Source organism: Arachis ipaensis, chromosome B9 (assembly GCF_059453495.1).
Source record: "Arachis ipaensis isolate K30076 ecotype BB chromosome B9, ASM5945349v1, whole genome shotgun sequence".
NCBI classification, from domain to species: domain Eukaryota; kingdom Viridiplantae; phylum Streptophyta; class Magnoliopsida; order Fabales; family Fabaceae; genus Arachis; species Arachis ipaensis.
The window spans coordinates 91,526,640-91,533,161 of NC_142444.1; positions in this window are offsets into that span (position 1 = coordinate 91,526,640).

Sequence of the window (6,522 nt, forward strand, 5' to 3'; positions counted from 1 at the left end):
AACCTTTTTCAATTCTGTCTTCTAAGTTTTTGGTTGAATAGGTCTAAGTTTGCTAGTCTTTATGTCACTGCATCCTTACTTTGCTTACTTGTATGCTTGTCCCTTTAAATCAAATGAAAAAGAGAATGAGTTTTTACAAAAGACCAGAGAGGAGTTCACACTATGGAGTAAGTTCATGAGTTCATGGTATAGTCATAAGATAGCTAAGTTGGTTCAACCACCAGGAGGGAAGACAACTATCTGTCATGAATATTATGCTTGACACACACCCCATGAGACTAGCTAAATAAGAAGATCCTAATAAGAAAAAGGGAAAGAACAATAAAGGTTGAAAAATAAAAGAAAAAGAGTAAGCAATAAGGCTAGGCACCAATGGTTTTAATCTTGAGGGATGTGTCTGTGGTGCTCCTGTGTGAGGGATCTACTTGGATGAATAAGCTCTTAGGGGTGCCTTATCACTTGGTAACTTGGGTTAACTAACTCGGGATTATCAGCTGAAAGTCCACTATCAAGAGTAACCTTCACCACAGAGCATTTAGTAACCCAAAGAGGTACTGGACACCAAGGTCTCAAGAAAAGAAAATAAATAAACTATATGCCTGTGGTGTGTATGTATGGGGAAAGAGACTTGAGGGAGTAAGTCCTTAGTGGTGTCTTAACACCTAGCACTATGAACCAACTGGTTCGGGAGTGTTGGCTGAAAGCTTATCTTAAAGAGTCGCCCCCTTACAGAGCACTTAGCCTAAGAACACAAATAAGCCCTGAAATGACAACAAAAGGATCAATGAATAAAAGTCTCATGGGATGCAATCACAGTGAGTATTCTAGGACATGATAAAGGTCTGAAAGCCAGTAAAGGAATGAATCTAAGTTGCTATGCATGAAACCACCATAAAACCAGGGACATGACCTCCACAAGAATGACTCATTTCTCTTGGCATTCCATTCATCATTCTCTTGTTCCAGTACTTCCTTAGGGACAAGCAAGCTTTAAGTTTGGTGTTGTGATGCCAGGGCATTTTGGCCAGTTTCACTGACCTTTTTTTACTATTTTTAGGGTAGTTTCATGCATTTCCTTAGAAAATAAGCTAGTTTTGGGTAGATATTCACTTACATCTTGATTCAAGCATACATTGTGCACTTTACATGATTTCATGAGGATTTTGCATGAATTTAATGACAAATTGGATGTTGTATTTCCCATGACTTGGACTAGAACTTTGATACACTCTATTGCTTGATTTCAGGACAAAGGAAGCAAGGAAGAACCACGTTAACAGCCACGTTAATCTAATTAACGTAACTCCTAACGTGGAATGGGAGTAACTTGCAAAGTTAATGAGAAAAGTAATCGCCAATAACACTCTCGAAGCCATCATTGCCCACGTTCAGAGTCACGTTAACTAAGTTAACGTGAACTCTAACGTGGAGGAAAGAAAATGGAGCCAACATTAGTGACACTTACGTTTGTCACTAACGTTGGACCAAGCTCATAAGTGGCCACGTTAAGAGCCACGTTAACTTAGTTAACGTGGCCTCTAACGTTAAGAAGTAAAGGGGAAGCCAACGTTAGTGACATTCAACTTTGTCACTAACGTTGGCCAAGTCACAATAAGCCACGTTAACTTCCACGTTAACCTAGTTAACGTGGAAGCTAACGTGAAGAAAGTAGGTGATCGACAACGTTAGTGACACCAAACATTGTCACTAACGTTGGGATTAACCCACACAAGCCCCAATAAGCCACGTTAACTCCCACGTTAACCTAGTTAACGTGGAAGCTAACGTGAAGAAGGAAGGTGATCGCCAACGTTAGTGACACCTAACATTGTCACTAACGTTGGAAGGAGCCCACGCAAGCCACAATGAGCCACGTTAACTCCCATGTTAACTTAGTTAATGTGGAAGCTAACGTGAGGAGGCGAGATGATGAGCCAACGTTAGTGACATTCACCTTTGTCACTAACGTTGGATATGGCTAGCACAGCCATGTTAAAGGCCACGTTAACCTAGTTAACGTGGACTCTAACGTGGGAGCTAGGGGCACATTGGAACGTTAGTGACAAAGGTAAGTGTCACTAACGTTCTTGAAGGTTGGCAAGCCTACTTAAGGAGCCACGTTAACTAAGTTAATGTGGACTCTAACGTAGGGAAGGAGGAGGCTTCTCAACGTTATTGGGAAAAGTAAGTCCCAATAACGTGTGCGAAGGACAAAGAGGCAACGTTAGTGGCAACGTTTGTGCCACTGACGTTGAGGTTAACGTGGCTCTTACTTGGGTGAGGAACGTTAGTGAAAAAGGTGATTGTCACTAACGTTCTCGAACCCATATTTTCACTGAACGTTAACACCACTAACGTCCTGAGCTAAAGTCTCTGCCCACTTCACACTTTCTCTCTGCAAGTGAAGCCAAGCCCAATGAAGAAGATAACTGCATCAAACTCAAGATCCAAAGGCCCATACCCAAGACTTGAAGAGCCAACTAGAAGATCAGAAGAGTAGTATATATAGGAGTAGCTTTGAATTATTTTGGGGAGTTGGAAATTATAGGGAGCCTCTTGGCATAGAACTACTCTCTGTATTTTACTTTCTCTGCACTTCTAGTTTCATCATGTATTCTCCATCTTTGTTTTCATTTTCCATAGCTATGAACAACTAAACCCCTTTCATTGGGTTAGGGAGCTCTGTTGTAATTTGATGGATCAATACTAGTTTTCATTATTCTTCTTCTATCTTTTCTCTTGATTTAACTTGAAAGCTTTCGATCTTCATCCAATTGGGTAGTTATCTTGGAAAAAAAGCTATTCAAACTTGGATCTCTTCTGAACCTTGAAAGAGGAATGAAGAGATCACGCTAGAAATGCTTTCTCATGCTGGACCAAATTGGATTTAGATGGATATGTGACTATAATCCTCTCAACACTTGATTTGGGAAATGCATGTGGTATAATCAGTGACCATACTTCATCTCTTCTCATGAGCAATTGACCAAGGAATTGGCTATTGATCAAGATTTGAGAGATTGAATTACAAGGAATTGTAATTCGATCACTTAAGATTGCCAAGGAGATCAATGAGTGCATTGATTGAGGAAGAGATGAAAATGAAATTGATCCGGAGAATGCAACATCTTCTGAGCCCAATGAACTCCCCATTTCTGATCTTACCCATTCACTTTAATTTCTGTCATTTATTTTTATGAGCAATTACCCCATTCCCATTTAAGATTCTGCAATTTACTTTCCGTTATCTACATTCAGCTCTTTATTTCTAGCATTTACTTTTCTGTTATTTACTTTTCCGTCATTTAATTTCTACAATTCTCAACTCAAATTCTGATTCGCTCAACTAGAACATTCCTCTAATTAAAGTTGCTTGATCAATCAATCCCTGTGGGATTCGACCTCACTCTATTGTGAGTTTTTACTTGATGACAAATTTGGTACACTTGCCGAAGGAAATTTGTTATGAGACAAGTTTCCACGCGTATCAATTCCGATCACGATTATTCCTCCTCCTCCTCAGGATGCAGTGATGCGTGAGCATCTTTCCTATCTTTTCCTAGTGAATTTACATTTAATTTGTTGAGTTTAATTAAAAATTAATTATCTTTTAGCCACTATGGATGTTTGGTGCACGAATTATGAATCACACTTTTCACAACTCGTACCACTGACCAGTAAGTGCACTGGGTCGTCCAAGTAATACCTCACGTGAGTAAGGGTCGAATCCCACGGAGATTGTTGGTTTGAAGCAATCTATGGTTATCTTGTAAATCTTAGTCAGGAAGTCAATTATGTTTATCAGTTGAATTGCGAATAACCAAGAGAGCATAAATTAAAGGTTAATTGTTATGCAGTAATGGAGAATATGTTAGAGTTTTGGAGATGCTTTGTCTTCTGAATCTCTGCTTTCCTCTGTCTTCTAATTCACGCACGCACGTCCTCCTATGGCAAGCTGTATGTAGGGGATCACCGTCGTCAGTGGCTACATCCCATCCTCTCAGTGAAGAATATGCTCACATGCTCTATCACAGCACGGCTAATCCTCTGTCGGTTCTCGATCATGCTGGAATAGGATTCACCCTCCTTTTGCGTCTGTCACTACGCCCAGCACTCGCGAGTTTGAAGCTCGTCACAGTCATTCAATCTCTGAATCCTACTTGGAATACCACAGACAAGGTTTAGACTTTCCGGATTCTCATGAATGCCGCCATCAGTTCTAGCTTATACCACGGAGATTCTGATTAAGGAATCTAAGAGATACTCATTCAATCGGATATAGAACGGAGGTGGTTGTTAGGCACACGTTCATGGTTTGAGGAAGGTGATGAATGTCACGGATCATCACCTTCATCACAGTTAAGCGCGAATGAACATCTTAGATAGGAACAAGCGTGTTTGAATAGAAAATAGAAATACTTGCATTAATTCATCGAGACACAGCAGAGCTCCTCACCCCCAACAATGGGGTTTAGAGACTCATGCCATCAAAGAATACAAAGTTCAGATCTAAAAATGTCATGAGATACAAAATAAGTCTCTAAAAGTTGTTTAAATACTAAACTAGTAGCCTAGGTTTACAAAAAATGAGTAGACTATGATGGGTGATGCAGAGATCTACTTCTGGGGCCCACTTGGTGTGTGCTGGGGCTGAGATTTAAGCAAGTCACGTGCAGAGGCCATTTGTGGAGTTGAACGCCAGTTTTTGTGCCAGTTTGGGCGTTCAACTCCAGCTTTTGATCCTTTTCTGGCGCTGGACGCCAGAATTGGGCAGAGAACTGGCGTTGAATGCCAGTTTACGTCGTTTATCCTTGTGCAAAGTATGGACTATTATATATTTCTGGAAATCCCTGGATGTCTACTTTCCAACGCAATTGGAAGCATGCCATTTCGAGTTCTGTAGCTCCAGAAAATCAGCAGTCCTTTTTCAGCCTGAATCAGATTTTTGCTCAGCTCCTTCAATTTCAGCCAGAAAAATACCTGAAATTACAGAAAAACAGACAACTCATAGTAAAGTCCAGAAATATGAATTTTTCCTAAAAACTAATGAAAATAGACTAAAAACTAACTAAAACATACTCAAAACTATATGAAATTAACCCCAAAAAGCGTATAAAATATCCGCTCATCACAACACCAAACTTAAATTGTTGCTTGTCCTCAAGCAACTAGACAAATAAAATAGAAGACTAATAGGTTGAGAAGCAATAATATCTCAGAGTTTTTGATTGAAGCTCAGATTCTAATTAGATGAGCGGGACTAGTAGCTTTTTGCTTCTGAACAGTTTTGGCATCTCACTTTATCCATTGAAGCTCAGAGTGATTGGCATCTATAGGAACTTAGAATTCAGATAGTGTTATTGATTCTCTTAGTTTAGTGTAATGATTCTTGAACACAGCTTCTTTATGAGTCTTGGCCGTGGCCCTAAGCACTTTGTTTTCCAGTAATACCACCGGATACATAAATGCCATAGACACATAATTGGGTGAACCTTTCAGATTGTGACTCAGCTTTGCTAAAGTCCCCAATTAGAGGTGTCCAGGGTTCTTAAGCACACTCTTCTTTTTGCCTTGGACCTTGACTTTAACCGCTCAGTCTCAAGTTTTCACTTGACACCTTCACGCCACAAGCACATGGTTAGGGACAGCTTGGTTTAGCCGCTTAGACCAGGATTTTAGTCCTTTAGGCCCTCCTATCCACTGATGCTCAAAGCCTTGGGATCTTTTTTATTTGCCCTTGCCTTTTGGTTTTAAGGGTTATTGGCTTTTTTCTCTTGTCTCTTGTTTTTAAGAGCTTTTGGCTTTTTCTGCTTGCTTTTTCTCTCTTTTTTTTTTTTTTTGCAAGCTTTGTTCTTTGCTGCTTTTTCTTGCTTCAAGAATCATTTTTATGATTTTTCAGATTATCAATAACATGTCTCATGTTCATCATTCTTTCAAGAGCCAACATATTTAACAGTCTTAAACAACAAATTCAAAAGACATATGCACTGTTCAAGCATTCATTCAGAAGACAGAAAGCATTGCCACCACATTTAACTAATTAGAATTTCTCTTATTAAAACTCAAAATTTTATTGCCTCTTATTCAAAAGATCTACTACTTTATTCATGTTTGCTGATGATGAGAAAAATAAACTATAGCTTAATTGGAGATAAAATCAAAATAGATACTAATTACTACTAATGATCATGTAATGAAGACACAAACATAGATAAGCACTTAACATAGAGAAAACGAAAAATAGAGAAAGTAAGAACAAGGAACGAGTCCACCTTAGTGATGATGGCATTTCCTTCTTGAGGCATCAATGATGTTCTTGAGCTCTTTTATGTCTCTTCCTTGCCTTTGTGGCTTGATTCCTAGTGATTTTTGGTATTTCTATCCTCAGTTGCTTCCAATAATTATGTGGAGGGAAGTGCATCCCCTGAGGTATCTCAGGGATCTCTTGATTTGCAGCCACATGTTCTACCACTGAGCTATAGATCCTTCACATAATTGTTTTACCACACCAAACTTAGAATG